Source organism: Homalodisca vitripennis, chromosome 5 (genome assembly GCF_021130785.1).
Source record: "Homalodisca vitripennis isolate AUS2020 chromosome 5, UT_GWSS_2.1, whole genome shotgun sequence".
Lineage (NCBI taxonomy): Eukaryota > Metazoa > Arthropoda > Insecta > Hemiptera > Cicadellidae > Homalodisca > Homalodisca vitripennis.
The window spans coordinates 146,153,323-146,179,134 of NC_060211.1; positions in this window are offsets into that span (position 1 = coordinate 146,153,323).

The window sequence follows — 25,812 nt, forward strand, 5'->3', positions numbered from 1 at the left end:
ATTACTCCATTGGTCGTAAATGGTGGTTTGAGATTTATGTACCACATTGTAGAGGTCTGTACAATAAAGATACAGCATGCCTATCAAAATATTCTCTGATATGTATTCATAGGCAGGAAAGTATTCACTATCTGGCTAAATGGATCATCGCCCAATATTTTGATAACAGTTTGCGTCACTACATGCAAATAAGTCTACACGCGAACAGGTTGAGTTTGAGCAAAACGTTCAGTAATTAACAAATATAAGTTAAAGTGTATCGCGAGAAAACGTTAAGTAAGCTGAACTTCAGTAAAGCCTATCATTCAAGGGGCTGGAGAAAATTTAAATCCTGTCTGAATGTCCATAAAATACTAAATAAAATAAGTATAATATAACATTTTCCGAGGAACTTCATTTCTACATCGAAAGAATGAGTTCTATAATTTTGCATGTCTATCCGAGGTATTTGACTCAGCGGTTTTACCTATCTCTCACACAATTTGTAACTCGTCTGCAGGATGAACAATAAAATTTCCGTTCCCAATCTTTTCATGTCTGCCCCCACTAAATTTCAAAAATGAAACGAGCTAGATTTGATATGTTCCACGCAACCGCAGTGTTACATGACATAATTTGCATTGTTTTACATAATATGCTGAGTAAAACAAAGAATCATTTTAAGTCTTATTGTATTCACTTTTAAACATCAGAAATAGCTACATTAAGTTATATTGATTTTGTTACTTATACAGTGTACAAGTTTATTGCTCTTTATAGATGGTTCACCCTTTGCGTCATAGATTTATTTAAATGTCTTAAACTGAAACATAAGAGTAATAAAATATCAATAAATTATTGACTGCCTCGTATTTACAGAAGGATCTGGATTTATTTCTAATGGTAAAAAATATAAAAACTAAGATACAGAGACTTCCTTAAAAACAAATGTCATCAAAATAATCAAATTATTATTCTTTTCTAAATCTGTAATGTTTATACACCAACCAGACATGTATACACATATCGTTTTAATTTTTTACTTACAAGTGTATGGTTTTAGAAAAATTAAGAAAGAAAGAACAGACTTATAAAATATAGTTTAATAACTATTATGTTCGAAAGGCAACCCTATAAAGTTTTAACTAAAACACCCTCTCCATTACTTTCAAGATCGTTCTGGCGAAAAGCCATCTGGAGTTGCAGCAACGTTAGTTCCAAAACTATCCGCCATTTGCATAATCTGGAATATATGTCGAGCACGTTTACATGATCTGCTTATATGACTTTCTTTCCTGTATTGTTTATACTCATATAAGGTCAATATTTTTTTACTTACCAACAATGCATGTTAGTACAATTTATATGGTAAATGTTTAGGCTGTTGTATGTAATCAACAGTTCTGTGTAAACATTGTTGTACGTAGCAATACATAATTTATTAGTTTATGTATGAAGCTTTCAAAGTTTAAATCTAAAAAAAGTTCAACGGAGAAAGAGAAAAGTATACTTATACATAAAAGTATAATGTATAGTACACACAAAAACACTCACACACACACAAGTATATTTTTATACCCCACTTCTAATGACCGCTTGGGTTGTAAACATGAATATTTTTTTTAACGTTTCTCAATCATTGACAGTTGTGACATATAAGTAAATTGTTATATTTACAACTTCTCACATGCTCTTGTATCAATGGTCTTAAAGTGGTCGAAAAAATCCAAGAATACCACTCAGAAATATAAGACTTTAATTATTCTTTGTTTGAAGGTTATTTTTGACGATGGAAGGATTGTGAAGGAAACAGGATTTTTCCGGACATTTGCCATCGTTAAGTGAAACAAGAAAAACAATAACACTACGTTTCGAGATCTGCAATCTGATCTCTTCTTCAGGTAAAGAAACTAACCTAATACATAATTACAAACTAGTTTAAAATAAACAAATCTTACTAAAGCGTTGTGGCACGCCTGAGTCAGGAATCACAACCTACATGTTGTATGTCAACTTCACTAACACTAAAGACATGCACTTAATAAAAAAACTATACAAAACACCAATCATTAAACTTAAACTACGGAATACAGGTCACAATATGTCTTCACTCGTCTACTAACCATTTACGACTGACCAGAGGGGGTAGCCAATGGTAATCGTGACGGCCGGCTAAAACAAGATGCTAAATGGCTAAATAATATTAATTATTATTTGTATTTTTAGAATAAATCTGGAAAGATATTTTTATAATACATTTTTACAACGGCTTTTATTTATTTAGTACGAAATATAAAGAAAAATAAGAAAAGATTACTTCGTAATATTATAAAACAACATTATTTAAACTAGCTAAGTGATTTTATTAAAAATCTCGTGTAAATCCCAATCCATTAAAGCTGAAAGCGGTTCATCAATCCATTGAGTCAAGAACTTCTTCTAAAGGCAATAAACTTAATTTAATTGAACTATTAACTAAGGTAAGCTTCAGATTTTCCCAATAACTGTACATAAATGTTCTCTAAAAATTAGCAAGTTGTGATTAAAGGAGATCCGCCCATGAGTTAAAGGCACCGTATACGTTTGGCCGCACGTCTTTAAACAGAAGTCATTTAGTAACTCTCAACGGTTAAGGATTTTTACTTGAATAGATATTTTATTACGCAATCAATTACTAACATAATAATATTTCCTTTTCAGTTCAAATTTTGAGCTTCTGGAAGAATATTACATTATTTTAAAATATTAACAGTAAAACAATTCCAGAAATTATATTATTTTGAAAAACTGAAACCAAAAAAAGATGTTTTAATTTTTGTAAGAATTAAAAAACATAAATGCCGATGTGACCTAGAATGAGTAAGATTAAAAATCGAATCTCGAGTATGACATAACACTTCCTTTTCTAAATGACTTTACGATATATTTATTTTTACATATGAAAACTGTTTTTATAACATGGAATTGATTTGAATTAGGGCTGTAAGCAAAGAAAATTTTAAAACTTCTTAAATTTGAATATTTTTTCATCACACGTATGAGTGGTACTGAAAAAGATTTTTATAGTAGAATGTCTCAAGACCAAAAGTGAGGTTTCTCTGCTGGATCATATACAATATAGAAACTTTTAAGTGAACAAGAATCTAAATGAATAAAAATTAAACAAACTAGGCTCTAAAAGAATAAAAACTAATAAGAACAGCTAAGAAATATTTATTTACAGATAAATGTTTCTTAGTATATATATATATATATATATATATATATATATATATATACGTGCTCTGCCCTCTATTTCTTCGTTTCAAATGAAAACTGAGGTTCGAGACAGTGAGATCTCTCTCAAACTTTGATTATGGTGCTTTCAGATAATTGTATTTTCTTACACAATATCTTATTATCACTTCAGTTCTGTAACAACGATCAAAATCGCATAATGTAGTTTATTGGCTACGCTTTAAATCACTCATGGGCCAAAAACCTTTCAATTCTTTCCTTATGTCTGTCTGTCCGTACTATATCTCAAGACCGCAATTACCTATAAAGTTTAAAATTTTCATGAAATTTAATGTTTATTTAGTTTTTATTTAGTACATTTAATGATGGTGCATATGAATAACATAAATACATTTGTATTTAACAAAGTACAACCATATATGAGTACATAGTACACTATGTCTGTGGCTTTTTTAACATATGCATAACATAAAATTCAAAGGTTTAAGGGGATTTGTGACGGTACGGACCAGTATATGTTAAAGGCCACAAATATTTGCATTCATAAATCAACTATCCTTTTGTATTTATAGTAATATCTCTTGTCTTTTTTCACTTAGTATTTTACTCAGTGTTTGTTACATCTCTTAGTTCAAAAGAAACAACCTATGGGTTGCATTTTAGAGAATGTTTTACTCTCTGTTCTTACTAGACTAATTATAGCTATCCGTATTTCTACACACACATTTAAAAAACCCAAAATAATGTTTTTAATATAACGTTTATGTACAAAATGTCGGAGTATAAATCTAGTTAAAGTTAAATGTTTCTAAAAAGTCAGATACTTTTCAATTAGCTTTTAATGATCTGTCACTGCATATAGCTAAATTATTTATTGCATTTTTCATTTTTCATAGTAAAACGAGTCTTATCTGTCCTATATTTGTAAGTTTAAACAATCATTGAAAAGTAAATTTGGTATTTTAAATACAAATTAACACATGATTCCTGACACTGTTAAAAATTCAAGCAAAACTGAATGAGCATGCGTTCTACCTCGATATTCGTCAGTTATATAGATATTTGCTAACAATAGTACACACGATGAAATTTTAACGGTGAAACAGATCTGACAAGGGGTATTAGCGAGAAATGTATGATGTCGGAAGACATGCAACATATGAAAGATTGGATTTCATCTATGTTGAACATGAACTCATAGTATGAATGAAATAAGTAATTATAATACACAATTAATGTTAACATGAAACTATTTGAATTTAAAGAGGGTGTGCTATGCATCACACGTTTTGGATTTTTCGGACATGTCAAAAAGGTGAACTGTTGAAGTGTAGATTATATAAAATACAGCGGTAGTTTTGTGACAATATTTATTAAGAATAACAAACCACAACCACGCAGAAGTTTTACTGTAACTGACGAAGAGTGTTCTATTATACTAATTATTATTATTATATTGTTCAAATAATTACAAATACTTTTCTCGTGGGGATAATGTCTTTTCAAGACCCTCTTGAGACTCACATTAAAAACTACTCAACTAAGTAAACTCCGATTGTAGTAGGTGGAAGATACATTATTGAGGGTTAGTACATCTGTGACTACGAGCTAAAGTGCACAATAGTCGCATAAGTAGTGTCTGTTCAGTAAGGGCAGGTCAATAGGGCCATTCCTGACACGACCTCTACTATCACGGCTCTTAAACCTTCCATAACCTAATTACTAGATTATCGGTTATTTATATGTATCCAAGTAATTCCGTCACTAACAGGGTTTCAAGCTCTACAGTGTCCAGTATGTGGCTCGATATTCTTTAAGCACACAAAAGGGATAAAATAAGACAAAACTATGTAGAAAAATCTACATTCTGCAAAATAATGCAACAACTGCTTGCTACACCTGCAACTGGACAACATCGTCAGAGCTACTAAGTCCATATCATTACCAGATCCTGAAAATATTAATTGCTTGAAATCTTACCCTTATGAATAATTGCCCGGGAGGAACTATAAAAGGTCTGTAATCCCCTCCAAATCGATTTATTTATGACGACATTTAAAACGATGCCCAAACACGTTGAAACCTTGGATATTAACTTGAACTTAATTATTATTCAACAAACGCATTTATTTTACTTGATGTCAAATATTAGAGAATCAAATTCTTTGAAAGTGGTATATTATGAAGTACTTCGAGATTTATATTCATTTCATAAAGATAAGGTAGAAGGGGTTGTAGGCTTTGTCGTCCTCATTAAGATCACTCTGTTTTCAACCTCCGCCGACGTCTCTTTAGAGTGAGATGATTGAAAGTCTTATGACTATGGAATAACTTAATTGGATAAATACGATGTAGTGGATAAATATTATTTGAGTGACTTGCAGTTTTAATACAATTAATTTATTTCGTGCTATATTTTGTAATTAACTATTCTGTGTTTTATGGACACAGATATTTTAGTATAATAGTAAGATTTACAGTTTTATCAATGCCACGCAATTTTAGACTTTTAAATTTAGATATAAAGAAGAATTGTACCATTTTTTTGTTAATTATGGTTGTATATATTGTCTGCATTCGTCTACCAACAACCTACGACCTACGTCTTCGTACAATTATGACATATTGGAAGAATTCATCTGCGGGAATCACCACAAATGTATCACTGAAATTGCTACGTCCTCACATAAAGTGCAGAACTGATTGTATTACAATTCTTACATTCACATAGTTAAAGTTTTCTTCATATTTATCGGTACTTTGGGATTATACCGACCACACCCAGACATGAATCGTTATTCGACATTTTGCTTTTACTGATTACTAGATTAGCGTAGAACAATATTTCGTCAATATAAAACAGGAATTGTCTTATCGCAAACCCCTCCCCATCCTCAGACAGAGGTCAAAGTCGAGCGGTCTAGTAGATAACGTGATTGCAGAGTCTCGCCGCCCGTTCAGCTGGTGCGTCGCTTTGTTGTACTTCCGTGTTTTACCTCTACATTTCTCCAAAACACAAAAATTCAACAACAACAAACATTACCAAACTAAAACTAAACTCTTTATTGAAAAAACACTCAAAACTTGTTTTTATTCTTGATCACATTCCGCCACCCAAAATGCGAGTGTATAAATTTGGTGCTGCCCCTTCGGTGCTGCCCCGCGCTGATGTCGACGAAAGAAAAACATCCCTCGAGATAGTACCTATCAGTAAAATATCAAATTCTAGAGGGGCTGATCAGAAATATAAATTGAATTGTAATAGAAAGGCAATTATGTACAGTGCAAATTATGTGATGCCGCGCGGCCTGCCGTAATCGGGATTCTCGAGAAAGATAAGATAACAGCGACAACAATACCGATCACAATACCTGGAAATGCTTGTAAGTTTGTAATTTTGTAATTAAATAGTTATTTTTTCGTTCTATCATGTTTATTTCTATAAATTTATATTTTTGTGTTCTTCATACTGGTGTGGTCGGTATAATCCCAAAGTACCTATTTATCTTACGGAAAACAACTTTTTGTTTTTTATATCATCTGAATTAAAAAATTACTACACAGATACAATTTACATGATCATAAAAATAAATACTTTACATTTAAAACTCTTTAATTTGCTTTATTGCGTACAAATTTACTAAGTAATGCTTAATCGTATTAAAATACACTTTTTAACCACATTAAAGGGCCAATAATTCTTAGCTCTCTGTTATGTACGTATTATAGGTTAAAAATCCAATCTTAAAACATTATATGTAACTACAGCGAGCACAACAGTGAAACACACCTACACATCTTGAGTACTTTTTAGTATGATTTATGAAATTTATTTTAGGCAGGGTAAAGCTTAAAGTCAAGTAAACAAATTATAAGATGCGTGTTCTTCTCAGAAGATGGTAGCATTAGCTAGGGATCAATCAAATTTTGTTTTCATAAGACATGATGCCGATGGAAACGGAATGTTTTCATTAGTGATAGTGAATTGATGAAATAAATATCAATATTGCCTCTCTTTGCCCTGATTCTCTTACGAAGATAGGCGGGGAAGGGGTTGACAAGCCAACCGCCTCTTTTTCATAGGTCATTGCACTCATCTCGAACGCGATGGACCTTTCACGATCTTTTTTACTAGCTTATTGTTAACATTTTTGTGACAGTTTTATGATGTTTTCTTGTAGATTGCGAAACATTTATAGGGAAACATTTCTAGTACTTGAATAATGGAAGTTTTGTAGAAAGAGAATTCCAAAGGGTTGTAAAACTAAAAGTGTCTGCCTTTTCTTACAAATGTATTTGACAAAGTACTGACATCACTTTAAACCAAACTACAAACTACACTGAAATAATCACTTATATGTAGAGATAGTACTATAGATTCTTAGTCAATGTTGACGTAACACAAAGGCAAAGCCCTCTCTTAGTCACTCAGTCATCACTAATTCGCCAACTTCCCGACATTTCATAAAGTTGAAAAGGGGCAGTCGTATGCCTTACAGCCCAAATAGAAAACTAAACCATTTTCATGAAGATCAAACTTCAATAACAATTTAAAAGTAGTTGCAATCCAGAAATTTTTTTTACATTTTATGTCCGATGAAAATTAAACTGGAAATTACGTATATTTTGCTCTCAAAAGATATATTACAGATTTTTTATGAAGATCTAACGTCCACAAGGGTTAAAATGGTCTTGCATTACCTGGAAGAACTATATTTTTTGTTACAATGTTTTTTCACTTAAGTAAAAAAACACAGGCTTTTACATGAAAACCAACTGCCTTTAGGTTTAAAAATGTTGTTATTTTAAAAAAGGTGATATTTGATACAAGTTTCTTATGCTCTCAACGTACTACTGGCACAAGAAAGGATTTATACCGGTAGTATACAATACTACCCGGATTTTCAAACCACAGTATTCATAAATGGTCTAGGTAACAATAAAAATACTAAAGCTACGGAAAAAACGTTTAACCGAAGTAGACATTCCACACCAACATCTTATGTATATAATTTCATTAATGTACATGTTGTATTGTACAGGAAGGGTAAAGCTATTAAAACAGTACCGGTAAGACTATTCAAATACCAGACTTGCTTCTCTATCTGTAATTCTGGCGTGGATCCAACCGCAGTCCACAAACACTTTTGCGTGTGGACTTTATTGCCTAATAATAAGGGCCTCCCAGTGAACACCAATAAAAAACATTTTCCAATGAACTGAAGAAATAATGATTTTTTAGGTAGGTACTTTCAATTAGTTAGAAGACTATTAATAAGTATTTTAATAATTTAATTATTGGTTTATTACAAAATACTAGGTAGACATTACACAAAATTTTCTTGTGAAATTACAAAATAACTAAATTACATACTTTGACAACTATCTAAAAGTAAAAAGACGGACTTGAATCAATGAACTTCTGATTATATATCGATATTGATTTCATTTATATTTTCTCAGGCCTCTCTTAATAGTTACTAAATCTACATAACTAAATTTGAACTTTTTTATTGAAATACTAATATTGATTAAAGACGAGCAACTCATTTAAAACACAGCTTTCAGGTTCATCCTCCAGTGGAAACTCAGATGTGTGGGTGGAATCTAACTTGCACGCCCTCTTAACTGCTGGTATACGTATACCAAACATCTTGAATAGCTTACATTTAGAGTTTTTAGAAGACATATGTTGTTTATATTTTTTTTTAGTTGATAAATTTATATTTTGATACAACAATGTATAATAATTACTTAAATAATAATTTTTACTGAAGCATAATAATTAGTGGAAAATATTATTTGTTCAGCAGTCTATTACTACTTACTTATTTTGGACAAGGCATTATTATCTAAATCGTCAGAACAGTACGCGCTTCTTGAATTCTTTCAGCCTAGAAGTGGTCCGACAAAAGAACTGCCGTATCAAATAACGTCTCCACTCTTAAAACTCGACTGTCTGCCACTTTCTTCGCAGTTTTATTCAATTTGAGGCGGCTATTTTCCGAATAAGAGATGTTTTTATTGATATTGGCTTGAATAGAAACTGCATTAGTTGGCCTTGCTTACTTAAAAAAACTCTTCTATTGTTGTTATTTTAATTTATTCTTTTGCATAATCTAATTATATGATATTGTTTTATATGTGGTAACTGAAAAATCGCAATACTATGGAACGTTTTAAACGTTATTGGACCAATTAATGCAACAGGTAGTTAATCAAGTTTAACAAATTAAATCTCAAAAATAATTTACCGAGAATCCTCGAAGGTTTGAAACAGAAATATATGTCCTTGATCCCTGTTTCATAATATTTTAAACTCTTTGAACACTTGGATTAAATATTTCAAAGTACAAATAAACGTAAGAAAAAGTGGATTTGATATATTTATAGAGAATAAATATTTAAGTTTGTCACAATGAAGTTTTCAGTTGTCAAATATTTACTATTTCACCTACAATAGTTGCAGATGATTTCATGAAACAACATCATCTGCAAATTGGATTGACTTCTGCGTTTATTTGGTGATCTTGTATAAACGAGGAAGAAGAGGTCCAGGAATAAATGTAGATTTCTGTTAAAATAATTACTCTTAACTTTGCCATGTATTTATTATCCTGCATTATATGAAGCAGCCCCTAGAAAAAACGGAACTAGACTGATTTCCATCTATAAATAATGTTTATACACGAGTGAAAAACCGTTTCTTATCATTCTGGGAGGGAAGTAAAACGTATTATTCATTGTGTTAAAGTAAAGTAAATAACATTTTTCCCAAAACCCCAGGATGAAATTTTAGTCATATAACGTTATGTCATAATTGTGTAATGGGAAGTATACTGTATATTCATGCTGAAATTCACTGCAGACATAACTTTTATTGTAGCTATTATTACAATTAAGAGTAATACTTGTCTATCCTGTAGTTTAAACGATGGAACAAATATGTTGGTTTAGAAGTCGTTAAGCGATATTAAAGTTCCGGCCTAAAGAGAATCAATAATGTGTAGTTGCTCGCTTAGAAACGAGTCAAGTAATGTATGGACTAAAAGGCGATCGAAGCGTAAGTTTGACCTTACATCGTAAATTCGGTGAAGCAAATACTTTTGTGATTTAACATTTATTTAAATTATACAAGATATAATCAATATATAAATATCAACCTTTATTGCTCCTGAAGTTTAAATCTCGAATGACTTTCGAGCATAATCGCTGCAAAAAGTACTGTAATGTTATCATGCTTTAACAGGGATACTGTAAGAAACCCTAAAGATTATTCAATGAATTATTTAATAACATATAGCTTTTTTTAAATAGAAAGTGATGCTTTATATCGGAAATGTTACGTAGAATGAGGACATGTGAAATATTGTTGGAAACATCTTCATGAATTTGTTTCTGATAGAACACAGATTAAAGATTGGTAAGTGTTAAAATCCATTGGAGATTATAAAGGTGGATGCAATTATAAAAACTCATGCATTTTCTTCAGTGTAAAATTTTGAATTTTCTCGTACAACTAAATATAAAAGGTGCAATAACATTTCCCAAAGCCCCTTACAAAAAAGCTTTAGAAAATCACATACGATGAATTCATATCAGACAATTCAGATAGTAAGGATTTGTGTCAACTCTATAGAAAAAGTGTTTACTGTTATAAATTTCACCAGTATAGCAACTTATTAGTAATAAGATAGCATTGTAATAACATAACAACATCTTGTAAAACGGAATAGTTTGTGTAAAATGTTTAGTATGAAATACATTAGTATGTCTTATATAAATTGATAGGATTCAGGATTAAAATCGATCCACTATGCATCTGTGTCACATCACTGTCTCTGATTGAAGAAGTCAGAACCTCTGAAAGTCTGAGCGCTTGTTTACAAAGTGGGCCACACAACGTCCCGTGTACTCGTATCTGTCTCTTCTTGTTGTGTTTTAGGTGTAGTAAATTCCTAAAACAAGTATTTTTGTAATTTAGTCTATAAGAATTTGGCAATGCTTTGACAGCGGCATATAATACCTGTCAAACGGATTTGTGGATATATTTTTGATCCCTATGTTAAAATCTCTCTTTATCTCTAAATTTCCCATTTTTTTCCTTCATTTTTATTTTTATAAAAAGGAAGTAAGCCCAACTTTATAGCTGTATTCTTCCCCTTGACAAGGTTAATTTTATTTTGTTTAAAATATACTTTTTCATTGCAATATTAATGAATAAAGCTATTTATGATTCTATAAAGTATTACGTTATTATTTCAACCTATTATTAAATGTCATGCAATTAAAATATAGACGAATATGGTTATGCTTCATCATAATACAAATTGAGTCATAAATCCTAGCTGCTATAACCCAGCCGATAAAAACTACTAACTAGTGATTTATATCTCTTTTAAAATTGTTGGAAATAATAAGTCACGTGGTTGCAGTAACTTCTAAAGCTTGGCACAGATAAAGGGATTCTTGGTCAAAAGTGTTACCACAATGCTTCCTAAATTGTGATCAGTTTCTTTAGTTGTTCGTTATCACATGTTAAAAAATGTAATACCAGTTTATCTAAGTGTAATCATTAATGAATTTAAACTGCGTTGTTTTGTTCGATAAGCTTTAAATAAATTGATTTTAACGACTCTCAATTGTTTTGATAATAAATCTTAGTTATTCATTGGCATCTAGCTAAATTTAGCTAATATTCAAGGAATGGATATTAATAAACCGTGATCTCCTACAATAGGTGGAAGATATAGATATCCTTATACCCAAAATATACATTTCATTAGGGCAGTTTTATATGTATTCATAAAATGTAAGAGTTAAATTGCGCAGCTTACGTTATGTGTTAGAGCCTAAACTCTATTCGAAAACTATAAATCTATAAGCCATAAGTTAAGCAAGGGTGTATATAATATACGAGTTTATATTCTTTGCTAATACGTCCGATTGCATACTGATCTTATTGTGTTGTATACTTGAAAGTGTGCACAGAAAAGTAATAAGAAACTACAAAAACCTTTTCTATTTTTCAAATCTTTGACTCTCTCCAATGTTTGTCTCATATTAAGGGTTCGTCATCAACTATTATAACTGCGCTATAATGTCTTGAATATTCTCAATTGCCATTTTAATAAACATCGGATACAGAAAATCTGTTTGGTTTAGCAACAAAAGCTGAGAAGTGCCGTATTTTCACGTAAGGGATAGAAAGGATACAATAGCTATTTGATAAGTTGAAGTGCGACTCCGCCCTCTCCTCACAAATAGCACAGATTACCTTTCTCCTGCCCTGATCTAGAGTCGTCTGATCGTCTCTCCCCCAATTCTCCAACATTGTGCTCACAGTTCCCTACTGTCGACTACTGGGACCCTACATTCACAATAATCTGTATTTGTTAATACCGGCGTCGCGAGTAACTTTGTCATTATAAAAAAATATACTGATTACCAACCACGTTAGTAACCGAAATCATTAGTGAACAGCTTACACTGAATTTCCTTCCACAAAAAATATACACTCGTTTGAGAAACTCGAATCACTTTTGTCCTTTTTTCAAATGAAGTCCAAGCATTTCATTATAATTGGCGATTTCAATTTCTTAGACCACACCAACCCTATGACCCAGCGGCTTCGAGACGCGTTGAATTCATTCGGATTGGAGTGGGCTATGAACTTACCAACTAGAGTGACCGCTACATCGAGCACAGCCATTGACAATGTCATCACAAACATTTCAACTGCTGTTGTCTCTGTATTGGACACCGCCATCTCTGACCATTTTGCGCAGGAGGTTACATCCTAAAAGGCTCTAACTAATGATAAAAAGCTATTGAGATTAAGTTATGTAAAAGACATGGCATAGATGGAACTTAAAACAAAACTTGAATTAGCGCAAAAAGACCTAAGTTATTTCATTTAGCAGAAATATCTAAGGTGAGAGATACAATACACAGTAGGGATGAAGAAAATTATACGTACCTCATATTCAATTCTAGAGCAACAAGACGTGATTTAAGGCCATTAGCTGATCAGGGATATTCAACTACTTATGAAGTTATTCCAGACATTGACGGAATGGGTGTCACCATCATGGTTCTTTGGATTTTCTTGGAATCACTGCTGAATGTACGTCTAAAGTTGGTAATTGAACTATGTTTGTCTATGTATAGTATTTTCATTGTCCCCGACAATGATGTACCTTTGTGATATATCGGTATCGTTCAATGTGGTACACGAAAAGGAAAGCAGAAGACGAACACAATTTGCTTAACACATACACTTTGACTCAGAGGAGCTTTATGTTGTACCATAAAGTTGACACAAATCCTTACTATCTAAATTATTTTTAGATGAATTCATCGTGGACGAGTCTTGACACTCTTTAGAAAGGGGCTTTGAGAATTGTTTTCCACCTCTTTTATGAGAAAATTCTAAATTATACACTCAAGCAAATGCACGCGTTTGTATAAATTATATAACTACGTTCATCATCTCCAACGAATTTTAACATTCACAAATCTTTAATTATTGTGCTATCACAAACCAGTTCATGAAGATGCTTCTAACAATACCCCACACAACGTCATTCTACAAAAAATTTCCGATTTGAAGTGCCACTTTCCATTTACAAAAAGTAATGTATGTTATTAAATACTTCATTGAAGAATTGTAAGAGTTTCTCACAGTATCCTATGCCAGCCGAGATAATATTTTATTAAAGCACGATACCATTAAATTCCTTGTTGAAAACATGTTGCTCATTCGAGATTTCAACTACAGATACAAAAAATGTTTATATTATATATGTATATGTTGCTTATAATTTAAATAAGGATTGAATAACAAAAAGTAACTTGATCCACCGAACTTACAATGAATGATCAAACATACGCATTCCCCCCTCCTAGTCCACATATATTACTCGTCTCGTTTCTAACCGAAATATTAATATCGCTTAAGCACTTGGAAACCTACATTTTTGTTCCATCATTTAGATCTACAGATTTGGAATAAGAATAGCTAGAATAACATGTCTTCAGAGAATCTTAACATGAATATATATTACCCATTAAATAGTTATGGTATAACATTGTTTGAATAGAATTTCATCATGGGTTTTCAGAGAAAATAACTTGAAAATATTTACTTACCTTATCAACACTGAATAGTACATTTTACTTCTTTCCCAGAATGAGAAGAAACAATTTTTCTCTCATGTATAAACATTACTCAAGTATGGAAATCAGCCTATTTCCATTTCTTCTTGAAGTAACTTCGTATAATGAAGGGTAATAAACACATGGTAAGTAGGGACTTAACGACGTTTACAAGTTACAGGTTAAGGGTAATTATTCTTTGTAAATTTATATAATTCAAGTAAGGCAAATTAAGAGGTAATTCCAAGTAAAGCGTTCTAAACATTTATATTAAACATACATTTTAAACTATGAACAACATAAAATATATATTTTGACATCACGATTCAAATAAAAATTCGTACAAGTATTAAAAATGTTTAAAAATATATTCGTTGTTTTCATTATTCATTTATCTGTAAAAAAATATGTTGTAATTGCTCAATATTAATAGTTAGTTAAACATAGAATACAAGTGAGTAAACACCAAGTGAACAACAGTGAGTTGAACACCGTTGTAAATAATACAGTTATTGCTACGGATAAAGTATATAATTGCAATAACAATTAAACCCACAATATTTTTAAAACTAATAAATTAGTTAAATTAATTAACTTGGTTCTTTCGTAAAGGTATTTTTATTGCACAATAAACTAATTTATTGAGTTAATACGGTATCAGTGAGCCAATGCGCCAACTACAGTTTCCGGCAGAAACGTTCACTCATCACTTCATACGCTACTACAGGCTAAACTAAACTTCCAATAAAAAAATGATAAATTACAAAAAAAATATTCATCTATTTTCACACAACTTTCTCGCTGACAAATTTTGTCTGACCAAAAAATAAAAATAATCCTCGCTTACTATTTTTTCTTGTCATTGTAAACGCTATGTAAAATGTAAACAATAATCAAAATTATTTCGAAATTTTTTTAATATTTAAAAATGTAACCAATAGATTGCCAATATTAAGAGCTTTAATTTGACGCATCTTACAGAATTTTTACGACATTGGCTTCACTTTTAAATCGCGAGAGGAAGCCGTAAAGGTCACTGATTTTCGCAGTCTGTTTTCATACTCCACCGGGACAGTTTTAACACAGCGAGACTGACTTTTTCATGCAGGTTAGTAGTCCGCGGCCAAGTCTACGGTTAAAAAACACAGCGAGACTGACTTTTTCATGCAGGTTACTATCATTAGCATGTCGGTGACGCGAACCGAGGATTTTACCCTCTACCAAAACGCTCAACGCGCCTAAAGAAGTTTTCACTTCAAAAAAAACTTTAAAGTCATAGCAGAAACAGAAATGTATTTTTTCTTAAATACAGATATTTTAGATATAAAAATTATATTTTCAGTAGTTTTATTAATAAACGCATGTGTCATTAATTATACTAATAATAATTAATAAAATATAAAGACAAATTCTAAGTGGAAGAATATTTGAAACGGCAAAAGAATTCTATAATACTAAGAATTCTACTTTAATGCCGATAACACTGAGTTGTACATTAGCAAAAAAGTTGTTTCTTAGTGATTCAGTCTATACTTTCTGACCGATCGCAACTAAATTTTTAGATTTTTAACATCTCATTAATTGACTATTTTAAACAGATACCTAAAATATTAATTCCTGTATCTCTTTTTCCTCATTTGTACAACATCACCAAATAAACGCCAAAGTCAATCCAATTTGCAGATGATTTTGTTTCATGAAATCACCTGCAACTCTTGTAGATGAAATAATAAATATTTGACAACTGAAAACTTTATTGTGACAAAACTTAATTATTTTATTCTCTATGAATATATCAAATCCTCATTATATTACGTTTATTTTTACTTTGAAATACTTAATCCATGTGTTCCAAGAGTATATAAAATATTAAGAAGCTGGGATCATAGACTCTTATTCCGGTTTCACACCTTCCAGGAGTCTCGGTAAATTATTTTTTAATTTGGTAAATTGATTAACCACCTCTTGCATTAATAGGTCCAATAACGTTTCAACGTTCCTTAATATTACGCCTTTTCAATCACGACATATATAACAACATCATATAATTAGATTATGCACAAGAATAAATTAAAATAGGAAAAGTAAAAGAGTTTATGTGTATAAACAAGGTCAAATAATCCAGTTTGACATAAAGGCAATAGGAATAAAAAACAACTCTTTTTCTGAGTAAAACCGCCTCAAGTTAAATAAAACTGTGAAGAAAGTGGCAGACAGTCGAGTTTTAAGAGTGGAGTCGTTATTTGATACGGCTGTTTTTTTGTCAGACCACTTCTAGGCTGAAAGAATTCAGGAAGCGTATAGTATTTGGAGAATAATGCTATGTTCAAAATATATAAGTAATAATAGGCTGCTGAGCAAATAATATTCTCTACTAATTTTATTTTTAATTATTGTGCTTCGGTTAAAATGATCGATCAAGTTATTATTATAGACCGGAATATAGACAATATAAAAGAATACGATAAAAAGTACATAAATAAAATTATTAGGCGAGTTTTCTTTCTATGACTTATAATAATTAGGAAAAACTAAATAAATTATTCCTTTCCCTTAAACGTTTATATAAACGTAGAATCTGTGCCTATTTGTGGTAAAATGGTGCTAGTATTAAAAAATAGCAAAGTTTTTTACAAGGATTTAGTTTCATAGTATAAATGAAAATATTTATTACTATCATGTTTGTTGTATTAGTTACAAATATATGAGGAACGCTTGGTTTCCGTGATTACTCTGTAAGAACCAGGAAAGTTCTTAATTACTGTGTATTACAATACAAATTAAGATTTATTTTAGATACAATCATTGTTAGGTTTACAATATCAAAACATAGCAATTTAAGAGTAACCCATCACCTGGCCGATATGTACATACACAATTATTATCAGTTTTAACCTATCATCTTCTATTGCTTCTTCTTTTACCAAGGTAAATATTTTTAAATCTGCTGTTGTTATAAATATAATCGAAACAAATTTTAAACCTTCCTATTTCTCTGTAAAGAATTAATACCTAACATGGTTTATTAACTTCCTATGATAAATCTAAAATCAATTTTTATCCTAGGTTCATCTATTACTCGAAAGAAGCCGTGCTATAGTCACAGCGATACTGGTTGTCGATGGGAACACAAGCATTATCTACCAATATTACGATTATGATCATTCGAAATGACTACCTACATTATATTGCATAGTGACGTTTCATAGGGACGTTTCATAGTGACGTATTTTATAGTCACAATCCTCTTTAGTATCTATCGAGGATTAAATCCTCTCTTATTGGTCATGTGGTAGCAATATGAAATGGAATGAAAATGGTTTATTTCCCCAAAAATAGTACAATAAAACACATTTACATATACACGTATTGCAACAAACTTATGCACATCCGTACAATGTGTGAAACCAGTATCAGAGTGTAACAATATGCGTAGTCAATTATTTCTTATTATATAAAACTTGCAGTAATTATATTTAGTTCAATTAAAATTTGAAAAAAGAAGAATAGTATAACTGGGAAGAGCCTACATGGGCCTAGGGCCTGTGCGTAGGCTCTGGTCGTGAATATTGGAACTCAAAACTAATAATAGAGCAAATGATATTATAAGTAAAAAAAATAGTAGTTTTTAAATTTTTGAGATTATTAAATGGTTATAGAATTTATTTTTAATCCGACTGGATGACAATGACAACATTGATCACGCAGGCAATTAATTGATGAGTCACATTGATAATGATAAGTAACTGAGTATAAATCAAGTTTTGCTGCACTGTCGTATGAAGTATTAGTTTTGGTAATTATAGTGAAGGACAAACCGAATAACAATAAATAGTGAGGAAGGGTTAGAAGTTCAGCTATAATAAGGGACAAGACGTTTATATACTTCTTCACCATCTAATGATAGTAACCAATTCTTCCCGCGTTTTTTAAACCAGTAACAGATTAGGTAATTGAAACACATAAGCGAAGTTGTAACTCAAACACACGTTACGGTACAAAACATGATACGCAAAATATAATACAAATTTGTTACGCTGAACTTTTTTTTAATGTAGAAACTGTAATGCTGACTTGTTGCGAGTATCGTGTGTTATGAGTATAAGTTTTCAACGCAAAAAGAGTATGAAAATTAGTGTATAAGTAAATAAGAGTTGTTTTGATAATTAAATGTCTTATAGTCATTTGTTTTGCCTCGAAGAAAAGTAATTCTGAAGAATATGTTGTACTCTTAAAGAACATTAATCTTAGTATTGTTTTCTGTTCAATAATTAATGGCTCAAGAATAGTTTTGAAAGCAGCACCTATAAACTATAATACCAAATGAAAGTTGGGATTCCACGAAAGCAAAATAGGCCACTTTAATTTCCTTATCTGTGAGTACTTCTTGTAATTGTCTGAAGGCAAAAATGTACTTGCGGATTTTATTTCTTTTTAATTTATGTGTTTTGATACATTCACATTATGATGTGAATTTTTTTAAATATACTTGCAGGTACTGATTCGTGTCCAGGAGTGCAATTTCCTCTCAAACTGGATACGTAACATATGACCTTTTGTAACAGTGCATAAGTTGAAGGTCGAGTTAAGCCTATAAGATCGGTCTTCGAAAAAATTATGATATTTGAGCCATTAGAGTTCGCCAAGTTCTGACCCACATTAGTAAAGAATTCATTAAATTCGTTGGCTACTTCAAGCTTAATTTTCTCATTGAATAATTTGGTATTTGGCAAATATTTATTTAGCTGCAAAGAAACTTTGTTAACCTCTCTACCACTCAATTTATTTACAACCCCCCCGAAACATTTTGAAACCCCCATTAGCTCTGTCGAATTTATCACAAAAATAATATTTTTTAGTTGCTTTAAATTTCTGCTTACAATGTTCCTGTAATTTACATAGCGGGGTTTAAGCTCCACATTAAATGGTTGATTTTTCACCAATTTACTTAATTAATTTCTTTCTTTTATAGCTTGGACTAAATCTGAGGTAATCCATGGTTTTAGCTTTTTTGACCTAGTTTTAAATTTGTTCGACAAATGAAATTGTAATAATAATCTGAAGTTGTAGTGCAAAAAACATTTACATTACTGATGTTAAAAATTGATTGCCAATTAGCATTTAAAAGGTTATCATGTGGTAACACATGGTCTATATATGTGCGATGTGCAGGGTCGATCTGAGAGTAGGCGTTCTGTGTAGTAGTGTGCGTAATATTATTTTCATGAATCGTTAAAACTTATAGTCAGCCTGGGTATTATGAAAAGTGCCGGGAACTTAATAGGTTAAATGTATAAAATGTGTTATTTATAAAAATAAATTATTTTCTAACGAGCAATGTGTCTGTTTGATGTTTAGTAAATTAATGAAACATTTGTAGTGAAATAACCTCAGGTTATGATAAATCAAAGGCATATCAATCAACCAAGTCCATTGTTCATAAGTATTAACATTTCAAATATTTAGTAATGTATACAGTAACATACAATTAATTTGTTTTAACCAGTTTTAATAATATATATATATATATATATATATATATATATATGTGTGTGTGTGTGTGTGTGTGTGTGTGTGTGTGTGTGTGTGTGTGTGTGTGTGTGTGTGTGTGTGTGTGTGTGTGTGTATTTACATTTACTAGATTCCTGAAACAATACATTTATTGTTATATATCTATACATTCACTGTAAGATGTTGTTTATATCCTCTATTTTTTGCAAGCGGATCCTTTCGTTCACTTAGTCATTCAGTTCAGTCGTTCATTTTGTTAAACACGATGACCGGTAAAACACGCTCTAGCGGGAAGGCTTAGTAACTCTGTACTGACCGGTTCAACTGAACGGGTCGCAGCAGTGAACGGTACCGACTGAGCCGGATTAGTCAGCTAATCAAAAAGAGTAAGCGCTGAGCAGTGGTGGGGATACTTGGAGGGGTATTTACCCCACCCTGCGTGAACTCAAATCAATCAAGGTTTTTTTGTTAGCGGTTTACCTATAAGTCAGCCACACAACCTCCCACGTTATCGTATCTACCTCCGCTTGTTCTTTTTTAGGTGTAGTAAATTCCTCAAACACTACTTTCGTAATTCTGTCTATAAAAATCTACAAATTCCTTGGCAGCGTTTTATAATACTTTTCCAAAGATATTTTTGGTTATTTTTTTGATCCCGGGGTTAAAATCTCTCTTTCTCTCTACACATTCCATTTACTCTAGTAGAATTTGAATTTTTATAAAAAAAGAAGTAAGCCCATCTTTATAGGTGTATTCTGCCCCTTGACGTAGTCCAGTTGTCTATTCAAAAGTGTTATAAAATAGAATAAAGGGGATAATCAGCAAGATAAATTGTCGACATTAAAGATAAAAAGAGCCAAGGCCACAGACAGTTAGATCCTGAGTTATTTCTAACTCTGATTTAAAGCCTGAGTCCCTTGAGCCCAGACAGAACGGTCTCTAACTCTCCCAATGTTGTGTTATATCTAGTTACATTATGTTGCTGGTAATGTGTCCTTCATCATATGGCTACTGCTTTCCAAACAAGAGATCACTAGTTCGATTCCCAGGGAGACCATTTCGAATTTTCATATGGGTTTTAATAATTTTTCACAAAAACGCTTAGTACAACTAATACCACAGTAAAAAATATATATTTAAATTACTGTACAATAACTATATCATACTAGTAAAAGCACTTGTTAGAGGATAAAGATTATTATTACATAGTTTTCTAATCCTTGTGTGGATTGCCAGGTAACATAAACAAATTCAAAAATACCATTTATTTGTAATTTTGATTTAGAAGAGAATTTTGTATGGTGTTAATACAATAATTATTATTTTCCATTAACAAAAAGCATTTGTATTGTTTATTTCATAATGAACATTGAATTATTAGAACAGCTTTCAACGTTTCGCCTCCACAATAGCATTAGTAATATGTTTCCTATACTGCTTTATCTGCATAAACCTGTTGTGAAATGATAATTTTAAAGCAATAATTAGTTTTATATTCATTCACAGAAACAATTGTGTTTCTATAATACAAAACGTTCGAATGTTGCTTTATGAAAGTGAAATAGCTATGAATTATAATTTTTATCTAATACTAGCAGTTGTCCACAATTTCGCACGCAATGTTCTACTGAAAAATAGACGTCATGGGAATATTTTTTTTGTACGACGTTCTTAACTATCCTAAGATAAGTAATTATCACCTAACCTATTTATCGATGAATAGATTTTAATTTGGACATAAGTTTCTTGGGACTCAGAGTGAACACAAGGCGTAGAGTAAAAAAAATTATAATTACCTGTTCTCTGCATTATTCTACGACTTTTTAATGAATAGTGAAGAATTTAAATAGTATGAATTTGATAGTAAGAATAATTATTTGAATAGTAAGAATTGAATTTCTTTAACCCTGTATAAAAGCATCCTAAACAAAAGTCCTTATCTTTTTAGTTATTAATGACACGCGTACTACAATAATTAAACGTTTTAGGCCCGTCAAAACAACAGGCTGGGAAGTATTGTTTCACGACGTTTGTTTGCGAGCGTGTTGAAATTCAGCCAAGGTAAAGCCGCTCGTCCACCGCACCAATCGTTTTCCAATTTTCATTAATCCAGAAATCCAAGTCCGATATAGATAGGAATATTAACCTTTTTTCAATAGTATTTTTCAACACATAATAATATACGAAAATTACCAATTGGTACATTTCTATTAGGATTTTCGTAACAATATATTCGGCTTATTATTGTTTTAAAATTATTTTTATAGAACTTAAATTGGCAATGTCTGATGAAAGGAAAATATATAGTATATTATTCCATATTAAAATTTTAAACATATTTCTTAGGTGTTAAAAACTTGGAACGCGTTTATTTGTAATATATAGCAATTCCATAAAGCTTTGACATTTGAAAGATTAAAAATTTCTGTTGTATTATCATATTTCTTAAACTCTACATTCCTCACCGATTCATCATACAAGTCTTGAACTAAGAAACACTGAAAATCTAAGTAAGTTAGCAATTGTTCTGCTACAAGTTATGAAGCAGTAACATACCCTAGGCGTGCGATGCGTATCGAGTGCCCGCACGCGCACTCACGTTACGCGGGCAAGGCAGTTTCTATCTCTAGGTGGGGTAAGCATGATTGACCGCAAACGCTGCAAAGGGAATGAAAGTGACATTTCGTAGTTCAAAATTAAAAATCTGTAGGTCATATTATATAAGACAAATAAGACTTACAATTGATATATAAACATATATTACAGTTTTAATTGGTAATGCTAGTGCACTGCCATATCTCACCGTGTAAACTGGTTTATCCGAAAAATGTGTCTCGGCCCTTATATATATATATATATATATATATATATATATATATATATATATATATATATATATATAGTTAGGAGAAGAGACATTTTGTCTCATAAATATTCGTTCGTTATTCAAATAAGTATATCACCAAAGAGTAAAATTGCCAAATAATGTCAAAATAATTGCATTTTCAAATATAACTAAAAAAAATATATTAAAACTACCTCATACTCGTATGAAAGTAGTTAAAAACTAACCTCATTCGCCCACGTTCAATCTAATACAAAAGTGACCTGCGACCGCAAGTTCTATGCTGGGTTCAAAACTTAAAAGTCGTGTGGATAAAAACTTTTAGCCCGTATACAAAGTTTATATAACGTTTCAAATTATTTTATTTCATCTTAAAAATAATATTTTCCCCTTATTTTCAGATGACTTTAGATTGTTCAAATCATGCAGATAACTTAAACACGCCTGTTAACGATATTTTTATTAAATATAGGTCATAACCAGATGTTTAATTAAACTTTTTCAAGGTGGAAAATAAATATACAAATGCTATATACTAAAAAGATTTCACTCTTTACAGTCGTTAATTTGTAATTTATTTACTTATTTTGTCGAAAGAGTTACAACTAACTACAACTTACTTTACTTTAAAAAATTATTCTTCAGTGTTAGAGTTATAATAAATCAAAAAAATATTGCTGAAAGCATCTGTAACAGACACAAAACTCTTTTAGTATTTTTACATAAAATTTGATATACATGTGCTCACTGCACCAACAAGTTTTATATTGCACAGATCAAAAGGACAAGTTCCTAAATTCCCATTAAATTGAATTTTTTACAATATTTCTTTCCCCAAAATTATTCCAAAATAACTAAGAATGTATATTGACTGGACTCCAGTTAAAAAGTTCACTTACCCGCAGCTTCGATGACAATTAGCAAAAAGATTTACTCTAAGCACTTTTTAACTACTCGTTACAATCACTTCCGATTAACTGAGACGGAGGTACGGCACGTCTACCTCACCCCACCACTCAATTTCGTTATCAGACACTGCCATCTGCGATGCGCGCCTCGCCGATAGCAGCCTCTTTTGTACAGTCCAGCCCTTATCATTCATCTGGGCTTACTCCTTCCCTCCGGTAATCCAGTTACCCCAGAATTATTATTTATTACAATCGGTACACTATCAATAATATAGTCGTTTTGTTAGCTAGAATATAGTAAATACTACAAGGTTTTCTTGTAGGGTTTGTTAAACTACGATACAACAGTTTATGTAGTTTCGTTTTTGTTCAAAAGTATGTATGTGTAAGTGTATTATAATAAATCACTATTTAACATAAAAGTAAGCGCTTTTAATGAAATAAATATTTACTAACAATAATAATATTTTTTAGATTGATTCGAACATAGAAGATATTGGTTTAAAAACAATATATACATTTGGAAACTCATAAATCGAAGGCATTTGATCCGTTTAAACAAAAATTTCATTTAAGATAATTAAACGCGCCCTTTCATTGAGTATGAAATTTTAGAATTATATGAAAATTTGTTATTACATTGCCATTTAAACTTTTATTTTTAACAGAGAAATTAAAATTATAACATTAGTCATGTTAAGGAGCTCTTAAAATCATAGCGTTTAATTTTTAAAACCTCAATTTAAAACGATTAATTTTTAACACCGGGCAGCACCTGCTCGTCAGAATGAGCAAACCTTCAGAATGTCCATAGTCTATATCAGATCACAGGTTTCCAATTTATAGTTTTCAACGGAATTTTGATTAAAAAGCTCCAAAGAACTGTCCTTTTTTGTCAACGACATAAAAGGAAGTTACTGATTAAAAATAATTTGCTTACAGTGTTTAAATCAGAGCTTAACAAGCAAACCTTCACCACAACTCCGATTATTGTAGCTCCTACTGTTAACAGGTATCTAACATATTGATCCAAGAGTTAGGGAAATAGTAAGTTTGACAGTAAATAATTTTATAACTATAAGTGAAACAAGTTTTGAGATAGCTGCAAAATGTTCGATATAATTTTCCACTATGTGTATGTAAACAGTATTATATCATATATAAGTATTATAATATCAATATGAATTTGTAAAATCTTTTAATCATTGTTCTTAAGGACACTGAAAGTTTGTGAAATCAGTAACTGAAAATTAGAACAAACTATTAAAAGGGGAGTGGATATCTAACATTATAAAAGTTGATTTTACTAACTAGGTAGGTAAGATAATAACACTTAATATAAAAATAAAAACAAATTTAGTGGATCAAAGTACAGAATAAGATCTTTGTTATTAAACAAATTGGAATTTAAAGCTGTTATTCAATTTGAAAATATCCATATATAAATGATTTTTAATATTTGTCTAGTCCTAACCGATTTCAAATTCAACGTTTTATTTAGCATTCAGTAAAAAAATAACTATCTGTTAAAAACAAATAACAATACTAGACTGCACTCTCTCGTATCAGATGAATAATCACAGATCCCCACTCTAGTGTCCGTCGCCTTTTGATAGAATTGAATAGTATAAACTGTTCGTACGAAAACAAATTTATTTCATATCAAAAACAAAACATATGTATCCGTATGTAACGGTACTGTAAACATACATTTATTATTGTCCGTGATTTACTGTATTACGTTTCCATGACATTAATGCACAATAATGACGCGAGCTTTGTAATATTACGAGGTCACCAATGTTGTAACACTCTGCCACAAATTGTAATTAAAATAAAAGCTTTACAATAAATATGTATGATCTTAAATTCAAAAACATGATAATTTTTCTGTTTTGAACAAACAGATTACAAAAATAATTATTGTTTTAATATCATTTTTAAAATTTAGTTTGTAAAACTAAACCATTTTGTAGTGTAAAGTTATTATTTTATCAATTCCAATTTATATCAAATATTTCCTACAGTTTATAAATTTTCTGAAGCTTTAGCGGAAGCCAAAGTACGTGTTAAACTTACAAAGCCAAAGATAACCGAGTCGTGTTCTGTAGTAAAGTACAAAGCTTATTGCTTTTTGCTCATTACTGCCAACCTTACGGTTCAAATTGGACTCCA